This window comes from Peromyscus maniculatus, chromosome 7 (genome assembly GCF_049852395.1).
Source record: "Peromyscus maniculatus bairdii isolate BWxNUB_F1_BW_parent chromosome 7, HU_Pman_BW_mat_3.1, whole genome shotgun sequence".
In the NCBI taxonomy this organism is placed as follows: Eukaryota; Metazoa; Chordata; class Mammalia; order Rodentia; family Cricetidae; genus Peromyscus; species Peromyscus maniculatus.
The window spans coordinates 48,628,923-48,655,538 of record NC_134858.1 but is presented as its reverse complement, the minus strand read 5'-3'; the positions used below and the strand labels follow the sequence as shown (position 1 = coordinate 48,655,538).

Below are 26,616 nucleotides of genomic sequence, written 5' to 3'. Positions count from 1 at the left end.
TGTGAAGACACCGGTAAGCCACGAGCCACATGTCAAGGTATAGATTTATAGAAATGGATTAATTTAAGCTATAAGAACAATTAGCAAGAAGCCTGCCATGGCCATACAGTTTGTAAGCAATATAAGTCTCTTGTGTTTACTTGGTTAGATCTGAGCGGCTGTGGGGCTGGCGGGTGACAAAGATTTGTCCTGACTGTGGGCAAGGCAGGGGTTGACTCTAGCTACAACGAAATTTTAAAAGAAATCCATTTATAGTCTAGTATGCTTTATCAGCTTTAGAAACAGCCTTCAGACTACACTACCCAAATCTGCATGGCGGGGACCCTGCAACATCTGTTACCAGAATTGAGCTTGTCTATAGCTGAGGAAGTGTGAAAGTGGTGTCAACCCACCGCAAGACAGCCATTGCAACATGCTTCCAGTCTACCACCAACAATCCAGTGGTTTAAAGGGAGGTTGAGGATCACCAGAACCCATTATAGAATAGGGTTAGATGTAAAGGGTGCAGTCAGAGCTTATATAAGAATGCATGGTTCCAAGTATCCTGTACAATGATGATCAACACTACATATTGACAGCAAAGAGCCACTGAGAGGCAAGTCTGGGTCATGACCTTAAGTGACCTTGGGCTTAGAAGATGAAAGCAGATTAGAAGGCTGAAATCTGGAGGGAAAGAAGCAATTTTATACTCACTTGCATAACAACTTACAAGTCTCCCCCATTAGGCAATCCTGTATGTGGAACTGGACTATATTTCTTTGCTGCCGATAAAAGAGCTCCAGAATCCAGTACTGCACTCTTGGTGTTTATTCAGCCTGTGTAACAAGCATCTATACAATGATAGCTTCTGTGATTTCTCCAGCTCTACTGCTGAACACATTGTGACCTAGTTTCCTCAATACCAGATGCTTCCTGACAAATCCTCCTAAAATTTAATGTCGACCAATGACGTCTCATTCCTTGATCTTGGTACTGATTTCATGGCTGTGTTTGAGTCCTTAAGCTTAGGATTTAGGTCTATGAGCCAGTAGGCCTGGAAACACTAAAGACAATGTGATACAAAAAAGGTGCTAACTAGAATGTCTGTCACTGTGAGAAGCATCACAGAACCCTGGAGTTCCAGAACTAGGGCATCCTTCCTTGTCAGAGAGGATTCTTCTAGGCGACAGGCCCTGTTATGGTTGGAGCCATTCTTCACAACATGGAGATTAGCAAATGTATCAGAAGTTTGTGTGAGCACAGTAGTCAAACACCATACGCCAGAAGGTGGTAAACTTGACACTGATCCAGGATAGTACAAGAAGCACAGCTGTGAATACAAAGCACATAAGTTTATGTCCCTATGTCAGCTACCTCTGTGACCAAGGGCAGATAAGAAAACAACACTGGGGTAGATTTTCTGCTTTTACCTGGCCACCAGGAGCCCAGTGAGTTTCTTTTATTGGTACTGTCAAGATGAACTACTGACCACAGCTGTACTTGGGCATGACCTGTGCGGGTTGTGTCAAAAGGAAATCTCATTAGAGGGTAGAGTTGAAAGCCATACAGGTGGACATTTACTTGACATGGAAAGTGAAGTAGTGTGAAGTCAGAAAGAACATGGTAAATGGCTCCTTTGGTTGACTAGAGTCTTCAAGAAGACTGACTAAAAGTAGGAGGCAAGGAACTTGTGGGGAGTAGTATGTACATGAATCAATGGGAAGAAGCACTAAGCATGTCTACCTTTATTCCTTTATGCAATGCCACCAGAGAGGAGACACTCAACAAGCAGGTAAAGGGGACAACTTGCCACATGGATGTCAGACAACCTTTCTCTCCTCAGCCATCCCAATGCTTGTATAATGGGCCATTTATGGATTCTAGAAGCTACACCCAATAGCATAGAATCCCTTTGACCAAGGTTGATCCAGCTATTACCATAGGTGAGTATGCAAATTGACAGCAGCATAAGCTACTGTAAGTCTTCAACACAGTATCACTCATGAGGAAACTAGCCAGCCACAGGACACAGCCACAGAGGGGTAGTCCTTCACCCTAATGGAAAGGATAATACTCAAGTTATGAGTCTATACCTCCTGCTTCAATATCTCTGCTAGAACTCCTCCTGGGGACTTATAGGATGCCTGAATCAGCAGCACAAGACCTTGTACAATATCTCTTAAGACTTGGAGACAGTAGACACATGGCCACAGGAGAGTAGCTTCACCATGATCTTCATCACCTGGATTCAGCTCGCCTGGAATGATGATGGCCTACCAAAGGCTTGGTTAATACAATGTTCATAAGATGGTTCCACACCATATTTGGGAGATATTCTCAAAGACAAGGTAAACACATTTAACTACTAGTTAGCATACAGTGCTGAATGTCCAATAGCTAGAATGTTCATGTCCTATGACAAAGGGATGAATATAAGATTGGCCCTTCAAAGCAGCATCTCATAGATCCATCTATGGATTTTTCTGCTTTCTATCCTCACATACCTGTATGCTTCTAGAGTTAATGTCTGTACTGTTGAGGTGGAATGGGAAGAGACTTCTACTAGGATATGTTTAAGGATTCCAAGTTATGACTGTCTATGAGTTCCTCATACCAGTGGGCCAATAAACAAAGAAAAGATGTAGTGATTATATTCAATTCTAACTACCGTCAGAGGCTAGAGTTCTGTCATGCATTGCAGGAGAGAACTTGGAAGGTTCATTATGGTAAATTCAAATCCAATTCTATGCCAGTCATTCATGTTAAACAAACAAGAGAAACATCCAAACCCCAAAGTGGCTAGGCAACTGAAAAACTCAACTACTTTAGGATGAAGGTTAGGTTGGCATTCCTGTAAGCAAATAATTGCACCAACTGAGCTGCTGGGTGGTGGTGTGGATTGTGGTTAGGGTAGACTTTGTGATAATAGCCTTGAAACCTTCTGGAACAGTAGAGATTGCATCTTGCTCTACCAACTCAGAAAACTGTAGAGACTAGAACTGGTTATCAATGGATTTGGGTTACTACAAAGACTAAGAAGTCCAAAGGTGGACCTCACAATGCATGGGGTTATTTGTTGCCTTTCTTTTAAGGTTTTAACCTGTTCTTTACTTTTTCTTTGTTTCAATACCACTTGGGCTTCTATCCACTTTATATTGGCAAAACTTTTCAGATAAGTACTCTGGCCTTCACTGAAGGATAGTGAAAAAATACTATTGTGATAAATTCCTATATGAAACCAAAACAGGAAGAGTTAACACCCAAGAAGCAACACTAAACAAATAGAGTGAGTAACCAAGGGGTAAAATGCTCGCTCCCCTTTTGTCTTTCAGGTTGACTACTTCTAGCACATGGCATACCATCCTAAGACAACCACAGACAGATCAAACACTACAGTGATAACTGGGGTTCTAAAATACCCTTCCATTTATGTCCCTCTTCTTGTTCATGATCCCTCAACTCTCACCCTTACTCCCTTGGAGAACATCCCAAAATAAACCATTTAAATACAAGTCCTGGTTTAAAACACAGAATTTTCCAGATGAGCCCAGGATTAAATGCTCCCACAGTCCCCCTTCTACCATAACTGCCGCTCCCTTATACTTTAATTCCAACAGTCACACAGTTCCTACTCCCTTAATTCCAACACACATAGTCTCACAGGAGCTTGTCTCAACAGCTCTCAATTTTGTCCCATCTTGATTCTTGCTCACCACAGAGATAGAGGCAGCTCTTTGATCTTCCAATCACCATTTCCTTTGAAACACTCACCTCTGGATTTTCCCTTCCTTCTCCCTAGTGCCCATACATTTCCCTTGCTGCTAAAGATAGAGTCCTCCTGTTCTCTGAGAGCCATCCTTTCCACAGCCTGGTCCAATGGCACATGTGGAACATGTGAGATGAAGCCAAGAGATTTATTTCCTTCCCTCTGTCCAGAGTGATCAGCTCAAGAATCAACACATAAGCCAATTGAAGACAAACGAGCACAAATGGCAAAGCTTTTGCTAGAGTGACGGGAAAGAGAGGGGAGGTTCCTGCTGGAGAACCTACAGCCTGATTCAGAAGTGAAATGTCATAGAGGAGGCCCAACTGAGAAACATCGTGATCCCTGTGACAGCCACAAAGTCTCTATGTAAATCTGACTATAGTAAGCTGGGCATGTGTGCCTTTCAGTTCTTCCGTTAATCTATTAGTTGCTTAAGCTACATTGGTTCCAGTTTTCTGTCACTTGTAATTAGAGTCCTAATTAGCTTGCCTATACAGCTCACAGTCTAACATCCCAGCTTTAGTTCCTGGAGATCCTGCTCCAAATTCAGTATCCAAAATGAACTGCTCTCAATACCACCTCACAAATTCTCTTTATTTATGTAGGGAAGATATATATATATATACACACACATATATATATACATATATATATATCACAAATATATGCATGTATATAAACATATATGCATATATCTTTTATTAAACTCTTTGCTATTTTTAAGGGTTTTTTTTCCTTTTTAATCAGCTGTTTGTAATGTTTCCAACTCCATTTAAGCCTTCCTATTTTCTCTTGTCAATATTCAGGACACACTTACCTGATAACTCATTAAGCAAATGAAACTCATCCTTCTAAAAACTATGATGTCATTCTAAAAACATCAATGAAAGATAAACTTTCATTGATATTTTGTTTCTTAGAAACTCTGAACTATAACTCAAGTCCCAGCCAAAAAAAATAAATAAACCTAGTTATGTCATTGATGCTCAGCAAGTATGTATCCAATGAACAGTGATTATCTAAATACAAACCACATAATAATAGTTATATATGCAGTGTATATGGAGATATGTATATTCTCATATTATTATAAATACTTAGCACATTATTAAAATTCATCAAAACCTTTCCTACATAAAGAAATATATATATATATATATATATATATATATATATATATACACATGTTTATATATGTATACATATGTATGTATGAGAAAATACTTATGTTTTCCTCTCCTCATAATATACAGAGCACAGATCACAAAGAGGGGTTTTTGTTTGCTAGCTTGTTACTTATTTGTGGGGGTTGTTAAAATTTAACCCAGAGCCTCATATGTGTGCTTTATCTCCAGTTGTGGAGTGAAAGTTCTCCTTTAAAGAGGGCCCTCTCCATCTTTAACCCTTTCCTGGTGCCTCCTGCCCTCTCACTGAGATTACTCCATTTTGGAACAAAACTCGAGGCTGCAGTAGATAAGCAAACAAAAAGCACAATTTCTTCTATCTCTGTGTAGAAATGAGAATCATAGCTATCTAGAGCTGACCAGGACCTCAGAGCCTATCTATTCCAAATACATTGATACACGAGGAAATGGATACTTGCAGAAGTCAGATGTTGTTCTTAAGATCACCTGGAATAGATGGATAACTCAAGTTCCACTCCAGGGGTCTCTGTGATATGACTACTTCCTTCATGATGGCCTAATACCCAATATGTTCTCATAGGACTGAACAGTTTGGAGAGCGGAACTTGGTCATTTGCCTAAGACACCAAGTTGGAACACAGAAAAGTCATATTGGCTGCAATCCTCTTTATGAGTCTCTCTGTTGTGTATCCACCTCAGACCTTCGTTTACACTTGTAAACAGGAAGTGATGGAAGAGGAAATGATGAAGAACACAATCGATATTCTTTCTCTTGCCTTACCATGACATTTGCACAGGCATGGATTCCAAATGCTAAAGCAATAAATAAAGGTGTGCTTCTGTCAGTGACCTAAGCTAAGCTCTGAAATCCAAACAGCCTAGAAAGCCTATTTAATTTAGAGGCTGAACTGTCTCTACCCATAACTTTTAAAAGTCAAAGAACTGTGAAGGATATAAATGTTTATCTGCTCATAATAAAATGAGAAAAATATAGTTTAGAACTAAAATATACTTTAAAAAATACTGATTCAGAAAAAGGACGAGCTTGCAACCTGGAAATGCCATTTCTGAGGCTATCTGCAAGCATACAGCATGAGAAAAAGCTTTCTGCTTATTGATATTCATTAAGGTCCTACTATGTGCTGAGGGTTGTGCTAGGTTGCTTAGGGGAACCCTCTGTGAACTTCTACAGTGATGACCCTGTCTTCCCTACTGAGGTTTCATCACAGCTAAACGGCTTATCTTCCTCTAGTTCTCAAATCAATGCTTTCATTCCTGTCACGTTCTATTTAATCTTCAATCATTTCTCTCCTAGGTTTTTGTTTGCTTTGTTGTGTTTAGGGGTGGTAGTCTTTGGTTCTGAGATAGAGTCTCATGCAGCCTCTAATTCACTATGTAGCCAAAGATGACCCTATATTTCTGATCTCCCTGCCTCTACCTCTAGAGTTCCAGGATTATAGATTTGACCCATAACACCTGGTTTATAAGGTACTAGGGATCGAACTCAGGGCCTTGTTCATGCTAAGTAGGCACTCAGGCAACTGAACCACATCCTCAGGCTGGTGGGATTTTGTTTTTAATCACTAGGCTAAGCATCTCTTCCCTGGATGCTAATCTATACATGTAGCATGTTCTTTGTCTAGTACACATCCCAGGCCTTCCTATTTTCTCCCCAAACCTTTTTTTTTTTTGGCTCCCTGCCTGACTGCTCTCTCACTGTGGCTGCTTTTCTTTTTAACTCAATTGCCCGCCTGTCAGACTCCACCCTCTTCTCATCTACTCCACTGTCTCAAGAGCCTGAAGCTAAGGAGCTCCTAAGAGATTTGGCTTCCTTTTTTCCATTCCCAACATCAAGAATTTTCTTTCGTGTTACCAAAGTTTGGCATTACTGTGTCCTCCAGCTGCTTGCCTCTGGTCTCGGAGTTCTTTCTTACACCCAGCCAGAAGAATTGCTCACCATCTGTGTCCAGGAAAGCTACCTGACCCTCCCCTGCCCAGCTATCACAGAGACCGTCAATCAAAACCAGACAACTCCAGGGACAGGGTCAAGTAGTAGGTGTTCCCAAGAAGTGCTGCAAGGAGGTGCATGGGGCCCCTTTCCTCTTTGTTATGTCATCTGGGTTTTTCCATGCCACACTGCCCTGGCACAAAACGGGATTATAGTAGGAAAACAAAATTCCTGGGATTTCCCACCTTTGATCTTTAAGAAAGCCAAGGCCCTGGCGTTCCTCTCAAATACCTGTGGGAAGGCCCAAGCTCACTCTTCAGCTAGCACCTATCAGCCCTCACCTTCCTTCCCCTTTGATCTTCCATTGTAGAGCACAACCATGATGACGTCTGTCACCACCAGTGACACAGGAGCAGCTGTGCTGAAGACTCACCAACTGTATCCACCATACCTCTGCCAAAGCTGCCAGCTGCCTAGGGCTGAGTGCCATCCTATGCTATGTTCTTGACCACAGGAGATGCTGCTCCGGATGCCGGGAGAGAAACTGGTTCTCATTAGTGCCTTTCCTGCATTCATGGCCAGTCTCCACCTCCAAACACATTCGCTCCACTTCAGGGACACTGATGTCACCACCAAGAGTACCATCCCTCGTTTGGGTGACACCGGTTCTCCAGCTACCTTAACTCTCTGAGGCCTGTGAGAATCCTATGAAACCCATCCTTTGTCTTCTTATTCACTTTATAATGGGGCCTTATAAACTTCGGACTCAGAGCTCCAGGGTTCTTTATCAGTTGACAACTGAGTGGTCAACACCTGTCTTTCCTTCTGCCCTCACCTATAATGTCCCACACCTAGGTCATCATTCGTCCCTCCTTCCTTAGACTGAGCTTTGCTCTCGTGTGACCAGACCTCTGGACATTTGTACTAAGCCAGTTCCATGTCAATCTGACGCAAGTTAGAGTTGTTTGGGAAGAGGAAACTTCAATTGAGAAAATGGCTCTACTAGATTGGCCTGTGGACAAGCCTGTGGTGCAAAGTCTTGATTAATGATTGATGTGGGAGGGCCCCGCCCACAGTGGGAGGTGCTACCCTTGGGCTAGGGTTCCTGGGTCCTGTAAGAAAGCAGGCTGAGCAAGCCATGAGTGAGCAAGCCGGTAGGCAGCACTGCCCCAATGGCCTCTGCCTCAGCTCCTGTCTCCAGGTTCCTATCCCATTTGAGTTCCTGTCCTGACTTCCCTCAATGATAGACTGCAGTGTGGAACAGGAAGCTGAAATAAAGCCTTTTCTCACCAAGTTGCTTTTGGTCATGATGTTTCATCACAGCAATAGAAACCCAAACTAAGACTTTAACCTTCCAGTCCTTCCAGCATGAAACACAGAAAGCCCAGTAAACAGAACAAGAATACATCTAAGTGGAAAGGTATGAAGGAAGAGTCATCCATCCATCTGCCATAAGAAAGGACCTTATAGTAGTTGCACATGGCCTAACACATTGCCTCTCAACTGAACTGCCCCAGAAGAAAGAAAAATGCAGCAGTCATTAATAAGAATCCAGCTTGTCTAGCCGTTTGTGTCCTCTCAAGAAAAACTCTGACCCTTCACTGTAGCTCTCTGTGACTGGCAGCTACGGCATAATTTCTTAGCATTCACCCTCATGGCTATGAACAGCCAAAATTTCACCTGTGCAAATTTGAGAAATTCTTTAAAACTCTTAACTGAGCTTCAGGAGGCACAGGTTCACAGGGTTCACAAGCTTCCTGTAGTAAGCCTATGCCCTAAGGTAGATATCTGCAAGAGGGACATGGGTCAGTGTAGTATATGAATATCTTAAGTACTCCAAGTTCTTCCAAGACACCTACTCACTGTGCTTATTCAAATACTGTAACTCCTCTTCCCTAAAAAACAAGTCCGTCCTCCCTAATCATTTTCTTACAAGCTTTATTTCTGCCAAGAAGCCCTATTCATTGTATAAACTATCTCCACTTTTTCAAGTGGTCAAGCTCTGCTAAAGAAGGTATGTTTCTCTTTGTTTTCCTATTCTTGGCTTTGGGCTTTGCACACTTAGCTAATGTGCTTAATGTGCTTTCTAAAATCCCCTCTTTTCCCTAGACTATAACATTGTTGATAGAAACCTTGGACATCCCCAGGAGCCAGGGATTTCTGGTCAGAGACTGTAGTTCTTGCTACTTGTTGTGTGGCCGGGACTATGCTTAGATTCTGTGAGATCAGACTCAGAGCAGACTACCATAGCCACCTACACTATACACGTTTGATTCCACTTTTTAAGTGCCACTGGCTCTCAACACTCCCACACTCAACCTCTTCTCTGAGAACATCCTGCAATGGTTTATTATAAAACTGCACACTGACCTGAGCTTTGATATCTTAGGTACAGCTTTCTCTCTATCTCAATTGCTGCCTTCTCTGTAGACTTTTAAATTCGGAAGATGAATAGAGTGGAAATACACAAAACTGGGACATAAGAATCTTACATAAATATTTTTATAAGATGATATATAGATGTGTATATATGCATAAATATATACAGGCAATATACATAAATACACACACATACATATAGTGTGGTAGTTTGAATGTAATTGGCTTCCACAACCTCATAGGGAGTGGCACTATTAGGAGGTGTGGCTTTGTTGGAGTGGGTATGGCCTTATTGAAGGAAGTGTGTCACTGTGAGGGTAGGCTTTGAGCTTTCCTATACTCAGGATACCACCAAGTGTCTCAGTCAACTTCCTGTTGCCTGCAAAATATAGGACTCTCAGCTACACCCTCCAGCACCAAGTCTGCTTGCATGCTGCCATGCTCCCTGGCCATGATGATAATGGACTGAACCTCTGAAACTGTAAGCAAGCCCCCTGAATTAAATGTTTTCATTTATAAAAGGTGCTGTGATCATGGTGTCTCTTCACAGCGATAGAAAACCCTAACTAAGACTGAAGTTGGTACCAGGTACTGAGGTATTGCCATGATAGGCCTGACCATGTTTCTGTTTGGAGGAATTTGAACCTTGGTACTTTGGGTTAGGAAAGCAGTAGACTGCTTTAAGAACTGCTTAATGGGCCATACTAGTAGGAGCATGGAAGACAGAGGTGCTAAGAGTTATTTAAACTGTCAGGGGCTCAGTGGAGAGGTTTCAGAGGAGAAGAAATTTAGTATGTTGCCTAGAGATCTTTCTTGTGATATTTTAGAGAAGAAAGTGCCCTTGTCTGAAAAGTCAGCCTGAGGCTAAAGTGAAGGACTTTGGATTAATTCCTTTGGGAGAGGAAATCTCAAAACAGCCTAGTATAGGCTCTGTCATGTGGTTACTAGTGTTCATGCTCAAAAAGATTTATAATGAAAAGGACCAAGCTGAGCATAAAAAATTACAAATGTAAATTTTGAGAAGAAAAAGAACACCAGGAAGGGGAATGGCGCTAAGTCCTGTGTTCAAGGAGATAAACTGATGAAGAAATGGGATATAGGGAGTGGTGACCTCAGGGAAAGATCTCACTCAGCTATATTTCTAACTTCTGGAAAGGAATTAAATAAAGGCTTAGAGCAAGGTGTGGTGAGGCACACTGTTAATTCTAGCACTGGGAAGGCAGAGGCTGGAGGATTTCTGAGTTTGAGGCCAGCCTGGTCTACAGAGCAAGTTTCAGGATTGCCAAGCTTAAGCAGTGAAGGACAGAAAGCTGTTGAAGATGTAATTGAATGAGAAGGCCATGTTCCAGCCCCAGCAAGCAACAGAATTTGGCAGCTTTAGCCACCTGGTTCTGGGTTTAGGGTTAAGGACAGAAGAAGGAGTTATGGAATAAAGTCACTGAGACCAGGCATGTGTCAGGGGTGTCCATTAATGAAGGCCTAGTAGATAAGCCATTGTGTGAAGCTGTGAAGTTGAAGCCTGGATTGCCTTGGAGAATCCAAGATCTTAGAGATGCCAGAGTCATAGGATATCTGCTGAGGAGAGATGCTAACAAGGAATGGAACCAGCCCAAGAGAAAGAAGTGTGTTGCAGTCAACAAAGCTAAACAGAGTTGGAGATCTGAAGAGCATTTGGACATCAGACATGGAGATGCAGAGTTTGGAGTTTGCCCAGCTGTTTTTCAGTCTTGCTTTGGTCCAGTATTTCCTCACTATGGTTCCTTCCCTGCCTTTTGGAATGGTAGTATATATCATGTGCCATTATATATTGGAAGTATGTGATCTGCTTTCTATTTTGATTTTTTCAGGTGATTACAATTAAGAGATTGCATGAATATCAGAGGGGACTTTGAACTTTGGCCTTTGTTGAGACTGTTAAAGACTATGGGGACTTTTGAAGTTGGACTAAATGCATTTTGCATTATGATAATGTTATGAGCTTATGGGGGTCAGAGAGTGGAATGTGGTACTTTGATTGTAATTGGCCCTTATAAACTCATAGGGAGTGGTACTATTAGGAGATATGACTTTGTTGGAGTAAGGCCTCATTGGAGGAAGTGTGCCACTACAGGGGTGGGCTTTGAACTTTCCTATGCTCAGGATACCACCCAATGTCTCAGTTGACTTCCTGTTGCATGCAATATATAGGACCTCAGCTACTCCTCCAGCACCAAGTCTGCCTGCACGCTACTATGCTCCCTCCCATGATGACAATGGACTGAACCTCTAAAACTGTAAGCTAGTTCCCTCAGTTAAATGTTTTCATTTATAAGAGTTGCCATGGTCATGGTGTCTCTTCACAGCAATAAAAACCCTAAGACATATGGCAAATGTAATTTCCCTAACAAAATGTATTAAAATATACTCTGTATGATATACTATGTATGAGGACTCAAAAGTTTTATTTTCCAACCCCTCAATCTTGTATCTGAGCTTGCTAATCATTTCCCAGGACACCTACTCCCTTTCTTCCAAAGTCAGAATGTCCCTCTCCTGTCATCTCATTCGAGTTGGCATCATATGAGACATTCACAGAGGCATTTTGGAAACACATTAAGGTCCATGAACCTGTAATCAATTTGACACTATTATCATTACCAGGTGAGAAACAATATCTCCAGAAAAAAAAGTCATTTTCTCATGAAATGATTACTCTCTGCTCTCAGAATTGGCCATCTGATAAACCTAAGAGATCACTCCAGTGTGGTGAAGTTCAAAGATACCTGGGAACCATCCTGAAGACTTTGCTACCTGTTCACTGTTATCTGACCTACAACCAACCACAAAAGGCACATTTAGAAATGGTGCTGGCAAAGAAGAACACTGACAACAGGCACAGTTGACATAAACTCAAAATTATGGCATTAATTAAAAGCCAGATCTGGAACCTAGGGTCAGGCCTGAATGTGAGGAAGGTGGCAATCTTTATATGACATACCAAACTCTTAGAGAATATATATTTTGATCCTTTCTCAGAAGTTTCTCATTCTTGATTCATCTACTCATTATCAAAATGGCATTTTGAAAGGTCGTAAAATAGCAGATGCCTCTAATGATCACAGGTAAGGCTTGGCTAATGAGACTCCCACCACCATTAAAGGGATGGTGGTTGATTTTAGATGCCTATAGGTGAGCTGGAGTACTCAAAAGCCAGTTGCTAAGACCACTCTGAATCACAGAATGTCAGAACCAAAACGACATTTAAAAAACTGATAAAGGGCTCAGTAACTTAAAAACTCACAGGGGCCAAAGAGAAAGAGAGCATCCATGTGTGATTAGGGTGGTGTGAGATGATATGGTATGGTAGAGCCAGTGTCAAAACAAAGAATCTGTGTCTTGCTATAGGATCTTAAATTTAAACCTAAAACTTGGTGATCAAACCACATACACCTACCAAATGTCCACAATCAGTCAAACAGTTGCCGGTCTGTAACTTCTGTCCCAGCCCTTTCACTGTGAGGGTGACCAGTAGGCACAAAACTGTAGTCACTGAGCCTGTAAGGTATAGGATACTATGCCTGCATCATTGTGAAACTTCAAACACCTCCCTTCCAAGTGAATCACACTTGCTCCTGAAGCCATCACAGCACATTCTCTTTGTTGCCATGTCCTGTCTACTCTCCTCTTTTAACTTATTTCATTGGCTTTATCTCTCCCTGGGGTTCCAGCCTTAATGCTGTGGAGTGTACTTCACCATAGCTAATTCTGGTGATACTTTCATGAACAGCAATGCTATTCCAACGTGCTACACCCCCCCCCCCAGTGCCCTCCAGGCCAACTTCCAGGCTGCAAAGAGACAATCACTCTCTGTCCAACTCCGTGTTGGGCACCTAGGCCCCAAAGCCACACTGGGTGAGCCCAGAAATGCAGAGGCCTCTTTCAAAGCAGCCTCTTGGCTTCCTTTCTCTGTGTTGTCTCTCATACGTAGTTCTGAGACAAACACAAACATCATCCATCAAAATGAGCCACAGCTCAGGCAAGGTGCAAACAGCGCCAAGAACCATCTCTCCCCACCCACCCTACCACCGAATAAACAAAAGGAAAATTTGCCAAGAAACTGCTTTGACTGAAACAAACCCAGGAATTTACATGAACCCAAGGAACTCAGCTACTCTGTTTGGAGCTTCAGAGTGAAGGAAACTGTCTAGTTGGTGAAGGGGGTCAGGACTTGGTTTTCATTTATGCAGCGATGGGGCTTATTCAGTTGTTTATGCCAAAGTGGAGGAACAGTCTTCCCGGAGAAGCACTGAATCTTGACTTTCAGTGGCATCTGATTAACAACTACTGATAATACAACTGCATTGTATCTGTGGACTTATCTCTGCTGGATGCTTCCCGCACATGGAATCTGAAAATTTTGTTCCCCTGTGGACAGAACCATGGAGCAGCAGCGGTGTGAGATAAGGAGTCCTGTAACTTTCAGCCAGCCCCACCTGCTCTTTCCACTCTTGGTTTGAAGTTGAAATCCATGAACTTTTCAGAATGTTTTTCAAGCACCTCTTTCCACAGTCACTTCAGCCATCTTCTCTCCAGCATCCATCCTTACTTTCTACTACTGAAGTGGAGGGCAGGGGAGAATGGAAGGGAAGCTGCTTAATGGCTTTGCGGTTTTATCCTAGAGTGATAGAAATGTCTGAGAACCAGCTAGACACAAGTTTGCACAACATCTTTAATGTACAAAGTACTACCTAATCATTCACTTCAAAATGGCTAATTTTATGTCATATGAATCTCATATTAACAAGATACATTTTAAGCACCATGGGAAGAATTGTATTTATTTTCTGCTCTTACTCTTATCCCAGGTCCTTTGGACCTAATACAAATCAAGCTTCACATTCACCACTTTACTCCAACTGCTATTGTTAAGGTCCTTCCTGTCTCCAGAATCTCAAATCCCACAGACAGCTTATAGCCTTGTGCAGCCTCAGGCAGAACAGAAGCATGTGGTCTTCATTCCAAGTAGCCATAAAGCAACAAAAATCAACTTATTGCCAGAAAATCAGAGAGAATTGGACAATAAGAGATGAGATAACCAGCAGTTTTATTTTAAACTTTAGTGGGCATAATTACAACCTGAAAGGAAAGGGACATTTAAATAGAGAAGAGACTCATTCCTAAATATATGAATGCAAACTTTGCAGTCTGTATACATACATACACACACACACACACACACACACACACACACACACACACACATATATATATATATTTCAAGGATAACCATTTGGTGTTGGATAATCTATTGTTGTGCTCTTCCCTGGGGAAGATGCTCATCATTCCTTAGTTGCCTGTAGTTCTTTGTCTAGGGTTAAGGCCTCATGGACTTTCCCCCACCCATTTTAGCACATTTGTTGTTGTTGTTTTTGTTCAGCTCATGTTTAGGCACTCATGTCAGTAAGACTGTATGGGTGTGGCTTCCGACATTACTAGGAGAAAGGGAAGGTGAAAATTATATAATCATATTATCTCAAAAAAAACAAAAAAAATTACTTTTTAAAGGAGACAAGTGCTATGAATGCATAAACTCACTAGTTGTAACACAAGGGCTCATTCAAGGAGGTCTTCTTAAGCTGTTTCCACTTATGGCCTCTCTGTCTACCCTAAGTATATAGATACATAAAATAATATAAAAGTCAAACAATTTACTGATAATAAATCATACAAATTTTGTTTTAAAACAATATTTAGTACATATAATTTTATCACTTAGTTTTAAAAGATTTATTTTTATTTTAATTTATATGTATGCTTGTTTGTTTGTCTGAGTACATGTATCAGTGCCCACAAAGGCCAAGAGATGACATCAGATTCCCTGGAGCTGGAGTTACAGGCAGTTGTGAGGTCACCTAATGTTCTTAACTGCTAGGTCATCTCAATATTGACAATTTTAGCATTTATTAGAGAAATAAAAATGCATAATCATGAGATAGATGTTTTTAGCTATATCTTCATAAAGAATCTTAGCTGAAGATTTGACTACTGAGGAATTAAAACATCTTCAACATTTGTGAGCTGATATTTCCATATTTTTTGCTGCTGCTGATACTTCACATAAATACATAGTATAAAATGACAGAAATGTGTGTAAGGCTACTTTAGAAACTGATGTAAGTTGTATCAACTGATAGAAATTCATTTCACTTTTATGACAGTGAAATCAGAAACCCAAAATAGCCTATTTTTTCAAAATCGAACATCCTAAAACAATCCAATCCAAAGAAACTCTGGTTGGATGCTTATATATGCTAGAGATGTTTATATGCTAGGAGCATATAAAAATCATGCTTTACCAATCTATCAGTATGGCAGCATGGGCTCATAGGGACTGAAGTGATAAGCAGGGGGGCTGCATCAGTCTACACCAGGTCCTCTGTGTGTGTGTGTTGTGGCTGTTAGCTTGGTGTTTTTGTGAGACTCCTAACAGTGGGAGCAGGTGTGTTCCTGACTCTTGCCTGCTCTTGAGACTCTTTTCCTCTTATTGGGTTGCCTTGTCCAGCCTCAATATGAGGGGCTTTTGCCTTGTCTTAATGGCTGTTGTCTCTTGGAGACTTGCTCTTTTCTGAAGAGGAAATGGAGGGGGAGTGGATCTCAGGGAGACGGGAGATGTGGGGAAGGGTGGGTTAGGAGGGGTGGAGGGAGGGGAAACTGCGGTGGGGATGTATTGTATGAGAGAAGAGTCTATTTTCAATTTTAAAGCAGCTACAAAAATATGCTTTGAGAGAAGCAGAGCAGTATACTCCAGCGCAGTCACTGCCAAGTGTGACTGCCGTGGTCTCAGATCTGAGCTGGAGTGTTTCAGGCTGCTTGACTGCTGTCGCACGGCACAGACACACGTACAATGCAAAGTGTGCATCCTTGTGTGTGCTTCAGAACCAAGGCTGTGGTCACGTCCAGTGGCTCAACACAAGCAAGAGTTGCCAGAAATACCTTGGACTCAATACATATTCCATTCTGAATTAATTGTTGGTCATTGTGTGTTCAGAAAACTCATTGTTACAAAAAAAGAAATCACAACCCCCACCTTAAGTTACATGGCATCCACGGCACAGCTTAAGAAGCAGGGCTTCACAGCATCCTTCGTCATCCTTTCCACATCCATGAGGAGATTTGGATGAGCTCTCTTGCATTTCTGATATGAGTAAGTTGTGTCTTGTCCCTTTTTTCTTAGCCTGGCTGAGGTTTGTCAGTTTTACTGATCTGTTCTAAGTGTCCATGTTTGACTTTGCCGACTATATAATTTTTCTATTTTCTGTTTTATTGGCTTCTGGTTTTTGTTTGTTTGGTCGGTTGGTTTTGTTTTGTCATTTCCTTTCTTATACTCATTTTGGATTTAACTGGTTCTTTGTGTATCTTCATAGGGTAATAGCATAGATGTTGGTTTTAACTCTTTGCCTTCCCTAACACAGGCATTCGGTTCTATCATCCCTGCTAAGAGCTGCTCTTAGTTTGTTCTACTCATTTTGATGAGCTGTGTTTTCACTTTTAATTCAAATCCTTACAAACTATCTTCTCAGAAGCTCCCTTGACCCATGTATTATTTAACAGTGTCTCATATCATGGCCAAGTACTGGGATTTTCCTTCTGGGCTTAGTCCCTCCCTTAATCTACTGTGGCTAGACAGTGTGCACACTGACTTCGGTTCTTTCAATGTAAGGTGTATTTTGAGAATTAGTTCACTTTGGTGGTAAATGTTCCAAGTGAACATGAGAAGAGTGTGTATTCCACTGTTGTTCAGTGTCAGTTGGATCCGGCTGGGCAGGGGGACTGATAAGAACACCTCACCCTCCTGAGGTCCTGCCTCTGTCCCTTGCTGGCAAAGGAGTCTGATGTATCCAGTGATAGTCATGGGATTGCCTATTTCTCTTATATTCCTATTGCTTCTGCCTCGTGGACTCTACTGTTAGAACAAAAATACTAAGACTGTTTATCTTCTTAGAGAACTGGCCCCTTTGTCAACAGATTTCCCTTTCCCTGGCCATTTCCTTGTCCTGATAATTAAGGAACAACTACCTATATCAAATACAAAATCAAAACCATTTGTATTCAAGAGTCAACTAAAGAAGTTTCTAGACTGAATGGTTAAGAACACAGGGTGGGTAAAGGGGAATACTAAAGAAAAATGTCTGGTGTTTATATTAGGCAAAAATAGAATTTAAAATAGCATTCAATAGAAATAATAGTTATATTCAAGTAACAGAATATAGCTTAACCTAGTTAGGGAAACCATGCAATGATAAACTTAAAATTGCCCTAGAAAGATGTAAACACACACACACACACACACACACACACACACACACACACACCATCAAAGTAGCTAAGCATGGTAACACACACTTATATTACCAACATTCAGGAAATAAAGACAAAAGGATTGCCATAAGCTTAAGGCTAGCCTCGGCTACATAGCAAGTACCAGGTCTGCCAGGTCTACATAGCAAGACTCTGCCCTGCTCAAAAACAAGCAAATAAATAAATATTTCAGAAACTAAAAAGTATACAAGCAAAATATTGACATACTTATAGGAAAAAATTAATAAACTTCCAACTATATTAATTTAAACACACTCTCAGAAAGAGGAAGCAGACAAGAAAATTAAACAATGTATAAATTTTATAATATTATCAACAAATGTCATTTGACTAATATATACAGAACCTTATACTTTACAGAAAAAGTATTTTTTAAAAAATAATATGGTTATCAAAAATAACCATATGCTAGGCGAGTTTGTTCTGCTTAAGAAAAGCTAAAACTCTAGAACAAAGTCTATCATTGTTGTTGTCATGATGATGATGATGATGGTGGTGATGATGATGGTGGTGATGATGATGATATTTTACTACATAATAGCCACTCTTGAATAAGAGCAGGTTGTGTTCCTCCCGGCAGCACAAGTGAGAATAGACAGATTCAAGCTTGTTTGGTCATAGAGCCATTTGAAAGGAACACAGTCCAAAGAGCAGCCTCACAATGGAAGCATTAACCTCCTCTGAAGCAATGTTCTGTGAATATGTTCTCTGATAACAAGCAAGATGCTTTTTGGTGGGAGCTGGGGGAACATAGAGTCTACTTATGTCATTTAGGTTGGTCTCTTGTCACAGCCTCCCAAGTGCTGAGATGACAGGGACATGCCATCATGGCTGGCTTGAAACATTTTTTAAGTGTTTTTTTAAGCAAAAGCATTAAAAACACACCTTTCCCCCCCCCCATTTTCAGGCATCTTTAACTCAAGGTCATCCATAAGAAGAGTCATTTTAATGATGCAAACATTGACTCCTGAGTCAATACCACATATTTCCATGTTCATATCCAGGTTAAATCATTCTCCCTGTCCCAGCTCCCACCTACTCAGCCAGGAGACAGCTGAAAGAGTGAAAAATAACTGTTTTTCCTCTCCTTCCACACTACTTACTTTTCTGTCTGTGCTCCCCACCAGGTTGTCTCTGGACATGCAGAGTTAAAGGTTAGAAGTAGATTCAGAAACCCCCTCTTAAATATACAGACATAATCAGAGAAGTTACTCTGGGGCATGGTAGCTTCCCTGCTAACTATTTTCCCACTGGGTACTTTGTGGCAGGATCCTTAGATTCCATCTGTCCTGACAAGAAAGTAGGCTCACAGTATGTGAGCCAAGGATGCATCTCAACCAGTTCTGTTCTGGGGACATCCACTCATTTTCCTATTGGAATCACATGGTTCCTAAAGCAGTGTTATCAAAAATCTCAAGTTCCACACTGTCCATAAACTAGTTTCTGGGATTGCTTCAGCCTTGTTCCACCGAGGGTAGGAGCTCTCACTTCCTCTTGACTCAGTCTCCTCAACTTATCTAGCAACAGCATGCACTTCAGTCCTCCGAGGTCCCTACTCTTCCAGCACAGCTCAAGGTGCCTGAGTTCTTCTTTCAAGTCCCTCTGATTCTCCTGGATTCAGGTGAGACAGGAGTGAATGTGGAAACAGAGAAAAGGGATGCACAGCTGCTAACAACTATCTACTCAGACATCCATTGCCTCAGACCGGATCCCTCTAAACTGATGATGGCCTAAGAGTACCACAAACAGGTTACACAAACAACTTTGAAAGTCTAAACACCCTCTTCTGGAATCTTTGCATCCAGAAGAGGCCATCTTCGCACAATGTTACAAAACCATCATTATTAAGCAACGGAAGAAATAAATGCAGAAGGTGGGGTGTCTTTCCCTAATGAGTCCTCATTTTCTAGAAACATGCATTATACATGTGTGTGGTGTTCTAGGGTCTCCTGACCATAACCCAAGGCATTTGTGTTCTGGGAATATCAGGAAGTCATGCCAGGAGGCAAGGACCGGAAATCATTCACAGACAAGAGAGTCTGCTCATTTGGGCTTTCCCCAAGTGAAGCCTCACAATGTCAGTGATTGGCTAGCACTGTGAATTTACAAACTGCTTATTTTTTCCCATTCCATATTCATTGTGTCCCCTCATGAACCTGTGCTATTAGCCTAGTTTCTGTCCTCAGATTAGTCTACGGAAACCCAGAAGAGTTAAGTTCTGGTTTTGAGTTATACAGCTGGTTCATAGCACAGAAGAACGTGAACTCCTGCCCTCTCTCCATGACACCACACTCAAGCCTATCTGCTCATGAGCCCACACAGTCCCAGTTTCCTTCTACCAAAAGTTGAGATGGCAATATTTCAAAAAAAAAGAAAAAGTGGGGAGGGGGCTGACTCTTTCTGCTAGCCAGTCTCACAGTTGAAATTAAGTTCCACTAGGTAATCACAAATTTATTTGGAGCTGTATATTGCAGAGTCTCTTAGATATACGGTTTCCTGGGAATGCATTTATCATGTTTAGTGTCCTAGCTCATTTTTAAGATTGTAGATAAGTCTCTGAAAAATGCTGGTCTAATAAGGAAGAAGCACCAAGCTAAGGCATCCAGATAGAGTGTGGCTCCAAGGCAGGTCACACAAAGGTTTTGATCGGTTTGTGATTTAGCCCATGCTGTATTTTCAAAACAAATTAAAATATTTTCCTCTAGTTTATACCCCTAACACTGTGTGGACTACTTATGGCTGCCTCCTTGCCAGATGCAGCAGTTTGGAAGAAATAAGTGATCTCACATAAGAGCAGGGGAGAGAAAGCAGTGTGCTATCTGTGGTCTGTGGTCAGAGCACTTGGCTCCCACATGTGTTCCTCACAAATGGCTGTTGTCAGCGGACCCATGACAGAGTGCATGCAGTAGGCACTGGGGTATTGCTACCACCCTGTTCAGCTGACTCTTACTGATGACCCCAACCCAGAGCAAGCAGTTGACATCAAGGTATCCTTAGGATATAGTTTTTAACTCTGTTGTCATGGTTGTGAATCTTGTGTTTTCTCAGAAACTAAATCAGCTTCTTTATACTTAACTCAGATTGGGGGAAGGGACTCTATGAATACAGTAAGTAACTACTTTTTCAAAGTTTTACTAAGGGCTGAAGAATTGGCTCATTGGTTAAGGGTACTTGTTGCTCTTTCAGAGGATACAAATTTGATCCCCAACATCCACAAGATGGTTTACAACCATCCTTAAATCTAGTTCCAAGGGATCTAATGCCCTCTTACAACCTCCCTGGATACCAAGCACATCTATAGTAGACATACATACATTCAGACAAAACACTCATACATAAAATGACATAAATAAATCTAATTTTAAAAGTTTCACAACATAAAAGCAGAATCTCTGGGATGTTTTTTTAAGTTCACTCATGGTTGACTTTTATGGCTTAAGTTGGAGTCAGCTAACATGTAGTATCAGTCGACATGAAAGCTGAGTTCTGCAACTTGGGCAATCAATCAAGCCATCATGGCTATGTAATAAGGTGTCAATGGCAACTCTGAGGCTTGGGAGGCAATAGCTTTTGTAGATTGACTTCATGGTAGAGGACAACAGAAACTGTATAACCCTCTGAGTCTTTACCCTACTCATCTCTTCCTTTGGCTGATTTTATTCAGTATCCCTCATTAAACCACAGCCATGAGCCATGATAAAAGTGAGTCCTATATGTTCTTCTGGTGAATTATAGATTCATTTTAAGATAATTTTTACAGTGTGTGTGTGTGTAATATATGCATTTTGTGAGTGCACTTGTGTGTGTGTGTAATATGTGCATGTGTATGTGAGTGCACTTGTGTGTGTGTGTGTGTGTGTGTGTGTGTGTGTGTGTGTGTACATGTGTGCATGTACAAGGAAAGCACCACGTGTGGAGACCAGAGAGAGTTGGTTCTCTCTTTCTACCTTGTAGGTTCCAGAGATAGAACTTAGGTCCTCAGGCTTGGCAACCCACTGATGGATCTCAGTAGGTTCTGAGGTTAATGAGGAAAGTATATTTGTTCCACAATACCTTCCCCAACATGATATTTAGCATGGACATACTATTGCTTATTCCTCAGATCTTATGGACTTTAGAGACATTGCAGACAGGCCAACAACAGAGAGACAAGTGACCCCCCCCCCAACAACAGTGGGGACAAGTGACCATCAAAACCATAAATCTTTCCTCGAGTTAATAATCTAGATATTTTCTGGAGTAACGAAAATCTAGCAAGCATCAATTCCTCTAAAATATACCCAAGATGATGCAGGAAGGAGAATGGATAGTCTTAGTTGACTGTGAGAGTGAGTTTAGGTTGTATTTAAGTATTTAGATAGGCAAAACCATGCTTGGACCCTGTGAAATGAGCCCCATGTACACTTACTTTATGACGTCAGCTGTCCTTCCAGGTGGATAGCCAGGACTTGTTGCTCTACTCATTCTACAGTTCAACAGATGGGTAAGGTGAAGTGAGGAGTGTCCAAACTATAGGGTGTCAAAACTCTAGTTCAAACCCAGCCCATCCAGGTTTTCAAACATGCTGCTTCTAGAGTAGCTATGACCACACCCTTGAATCCCTACTCTGGATCAGGCACACTGCTGAGTTCTTTTCTGCCATGTCTTTAGAATTCATAATTCTGAAGAACAAGCAATACCATGTCCATTTCTGTCCTCAGGAAGCTCATTTGAGCCTCTTCTTTTTTGTTGGATTGTACTCACAAGGGACAAGTGGGGCAGGGAGTATTGGAAACCATGCTGAGCAAGAGGTGAGATGGTACTGTAGACAATGCTAAGATATATATATATGTGTGTGTGTGTGTGTGTGTGTATACTCCCAACCGTGCCAGCTGGCCCTCAGGCACGTTCTATTAGATAATGAGCTGGAGGATGACTCATCATCTATCAGCATTAACATGATTTTCCCACTATAGCTGACATCTAGGGTCCTTTGCTCATTAATGTTGGGGACCCACACTTGCCTCCAGGCATGAACACATCTGAGGGCTCCATGCCCCCACTTCTACCTCTAGCCACTATTTTGCCTATTCCCAGTGTGCCAAGGAAATGCTAGAGACAGAAATCCTAGCCTAATTACTCTAACTAATGACCTGTCACAGCACAACAAACCATGAAATCTTTACTTAGTGGAGGGTGCCCAGGCATGCATATTTATTCTTAATTATAACATGTCATAGACTTAGAAGAACTTAGAATTTTTTTTTTTTTTTTTTTTTTTTTTTTTTTTTTTTTTTTTTTTTTTTGCAGTGACTACTAATCCCATCTACAGCGTTCTTTGTTTGGGGTGAATATTATTTTCAGACATGCTTCCTAAAGGAACTGACCATTGGTTGTCATCAAATGACCCATCACTACAACAAGAAGGCCCTTGCTATAATCACTGGTTAGGCATATATTTGGAAGATCAAGGGGAGAAAGCGGTACCCACAGCAAGCTTGATGTGAAGACCCAAGCATAACTCTATAAGCATTAATTACTTAAAAGCTGAACATGGCCCCTTTTACTTGTCATGTACTCATTTTTTTTCAAATGTTCCATTAATAATTATGATTAAGGTAGGTGGTTTCTAAGAATTTTGAGATATTTTAATCAATCTTCTGGCTCTGAAAGCATCCATACTTTGTCAGTGGAAGCCATCCTGTTGAAAACCTTGCAAAGAGAAATGTACCCTAGCTCTGCCCCTCTAGGCATCACCCATTCCTATAGTCAATAATTTCCCCTCTCAAACCTGGTGCTATCTTGGATAAAATCTCTTCTTAGTGTCTTTTACAGTAACATTTGTGGTTTTTCAGCATGGCCCTACCTGAAATGGTATTGTCCTGATTTCCAGATAGACATGTGCAGGAAATGGATGCCACTCTCAGCTTTGAATATCACTGAAACCAATCCCTAACACAAACCAGGAGTTCAAACTAGGGGATGAGGAGCGTGTCAGCAGTTTAAGGCCCCTGATGAAAGGTGATGATTGCAGAGTCCTCTACAGAGTGTAGGGAGGGTCACCTTATTCTGAGTATCAGCAGAAGTCCTGTAAGGGCCACCTGGCCCCACAAGAAATAGGATGTCATCTAGAAGCTAGCCAGTGCACATCTTTCACCAGAGCTGCTAGCAAGATGAAAACTGACAGCCATCAGGCATATTTCTCTTGGCCCACACAAAGGTTTTAAAATTCATATTGGTTGCCAATATTTAAAAATTCAGGCTTACAGCTTCTTTTCTTTTCTTTCTTTCTTTTTTTCAGTCTAAATTTTCCTGCCACGCAACGACTGCTCATGGGACACCAGATAGTATGCTTTAGAGACAGCAGGTGCTCTGTTCTCCAGCATCCATTCTCTATTTTGCTGTAATTAGTCTTTGTGACTTCTTCTGGAACCTCTAGACATCTGGGTATAAATATTGCTCACATAACAAATGGTTTTCCAGGGACTCTGCTAAGCAGAAGGTGTACAATACAGGAAAGGGAAGGAGAAAAATCTGAAAATAAGAGTGACAGTGCTTCAGGGCTACGACAAACAGTGGGCTCCTGGGAATTCAGAGTGAGGGAAGGACCACTTGTTTTGTAATTACATCTGTAGCATACTGAGTGGTCACTATGTACCAAGCCTTTTGCCTAAGGAGACAGAGATGACTTTGCAGGAGAGCTTCATTTGATTAAACACTCAAGAACAGGAAAACTATCAGATGGAAAACGTTTCAGACAGAGTTGTATAAACAAAGCCTTATATATAAGTGCAGAGAGTGCAGATAACATGGAAACCAAGGTGTGGCTGCAGCCTGTATACAAGAGACTGGGATAAGACAAGGTGCTGTGTACTCAGAGGATAACAAGGGCCAGAGTTCTATCCTAAGCCAACACAATAGCATCCAGTATCTTTTTTAAATCCTAAAACATTTGGATGATGCTAATCATAGTGTATATATATACATATACATATACATATGTATATATACACATACATACATATATAAAGTATATGATAAAATATATCTATATATTATCTATATAATTATATATATGCTATATATTATTAATCTATATAGCTTGGATAATGATTGTTAAAACCAAATTGACTAATGCATGTATGACTACACATGTTCAACCTTAGGTTCCCAGAATGTACGCATTCAATGTTCTATCTCCCACCTTTGGCCATGACCATTCCACTTTTTGAGCTATAGATTTAATATGCTTAGATTTATTAATGAGTCAGCTCTTACAGTATTTTTTTGTTTTGATGATGTACTTATTTCACTTAGCATAGCATAATCAAATCGAATCTTGTAATTCTTTTTATAGTCGAGTAACATGCCAATGTATATACTCACACAAAGTATATACATTAAATACCCTCCACATGAATTTAATACACTTGATTTACCCAAACATTATAGCCTACTTTAACTATGTTCAAAACACTTATATTATCCTACATTAGGGAAAAGTCATCTAACAAAGCATGCTTTTTAATAAAGGGGTGATTGTATGGTGGTACATAGGACACTTAAATAACAGCAGTTACTTCCCTTTGTGACTGTGTGGTTGACTGAGCTGCATCTCACTGACACTGCCCAGCACAGTGAGGGAACACAACGCCACACCTGAGCAACCTGGGAAAAGCCTAAATTCAAAGTACAATTTCTACAGAATACTTTGGCACCATTGTCAAGTCAACAACATTATAAATCAGGGATAACATTATAATAAACCAGGGACAGACTGCATGACGGTCAATATCAATTCTCAACCTGATGAGATCTAAAATTGCCTGGGAAAGGAGACTTTGTGATGTTTTGTCTAGATTAGGTTGGTCAGTGGGCATGCCTGTGAGGGATTGTCTTAAGTTAATGGAGGTGGAAAGACCCACCCTAAAGGAGGGTGGCACTGCCTGGGAATGGGTTCTAAATTGCATAAAAGGAAGCTAGCTGAGCCTGAGTTTTGTTGCTCTTTTTCTTGACTGTAGAAGCAATGTGGCCGTCTGCTTCAAACTTCTGCCACTGTGACTTCAAGACGATAATCCATCGACTCAAACTGTGAGCTGACATGGACCCTCCCTTCACTAAGCCATTTTGTTCAAGGTGCTTTAAAGCAGCAACAGTAAAGTAAGACAGTGCAAGTCTAACATAATGAAAAAGATAAGCATGGTGCCAAAAACCCCGGCAATGTTTTTGAAACCACGTGGTCCATTTTCCTTTACAATGAGCTGATAATACTTCTTCCTCCCTGGTCCAAGAAGTGGCTTGCATCTCTGAATTTACACCATTCCACTCAAAGCTGTTCTCAAATACCTTTCGTGAATACATGTTTTCATCATTGCTCCTTCCAGAAACTTCCACGGTTTTTTTTTTTTCTTATTTGTGAAACCCACACTCATGCTAATAGGCAAAGAGGTCCTGGAGATGGTCTGGGGCCACTTTGCCATGCAGATTACTTAGGAGAGGCAATGTGAGAGCCCTCTGGGAAATTCTCACATGTAACTAAATCAGAAAGTAATATCCTGTTTTGTCTGTACTCTGCACTGGTCCCCGTGCGTCCCGTGGAGGAATCCTGGAGTTTCTCTCCACTGGCTGAAAGATCAACAAACTCTTGGCTCCTAGCCCTACCCTAGAGCCACCCAGGGAATTACCCTGAAAACAAATGTCATCAAAACTGAACCAAAGCTAAGGAAACAAAGCCTTAAAGGTCTAAGCAGCAGCAGCAGATTGAGAATCCTGGAGCAAAAATTTCCATGTTTGCATGTAGAACAAGCACTTATACCAAAGGTCATTAACTCTCTATTTTTCCTTTAATGAAGTCCCTGTTTTATCTTCAAATAATTTCAGGAATTCAGAATAACAGATGATCACCATTAGGCACCTGAGGAAAATACAATGATAAAAACACACCAGCAATTACAAAAAGGCTTTTAGAGGAATTTTAATTCTCTTCATCATAATAGTACCATTATTTGCCCACAGGAAACGATCAATAAACATACCTAGCCCCCCCCCCCACACACACACCA

General features: G+C 41.1%; 1 long non-coding RNA gene across 1 annotated transcript; it reads right to left on the bottom strand.

Annotated features, from left to right (window-relative positions):
* Nucleotides 1–792: 792 nt before the first annotated feature.
* Nucleotides 793–1,682, bottom strand: LOC143274131 (uncharacterized). The gene is made up of 2 exons (XR_013052562.1): nt 1,410–1,682; nt 793–1,309 (listed from the first exon to the last, which is right to left on the bottom strand). It is a non-coding gene; the product is annotated as an uncharacterized LOC143274131 (long non-coding RNA).
* Nucleotides 1,683–26,616: the final 24,934 nt, after the last annotated feature.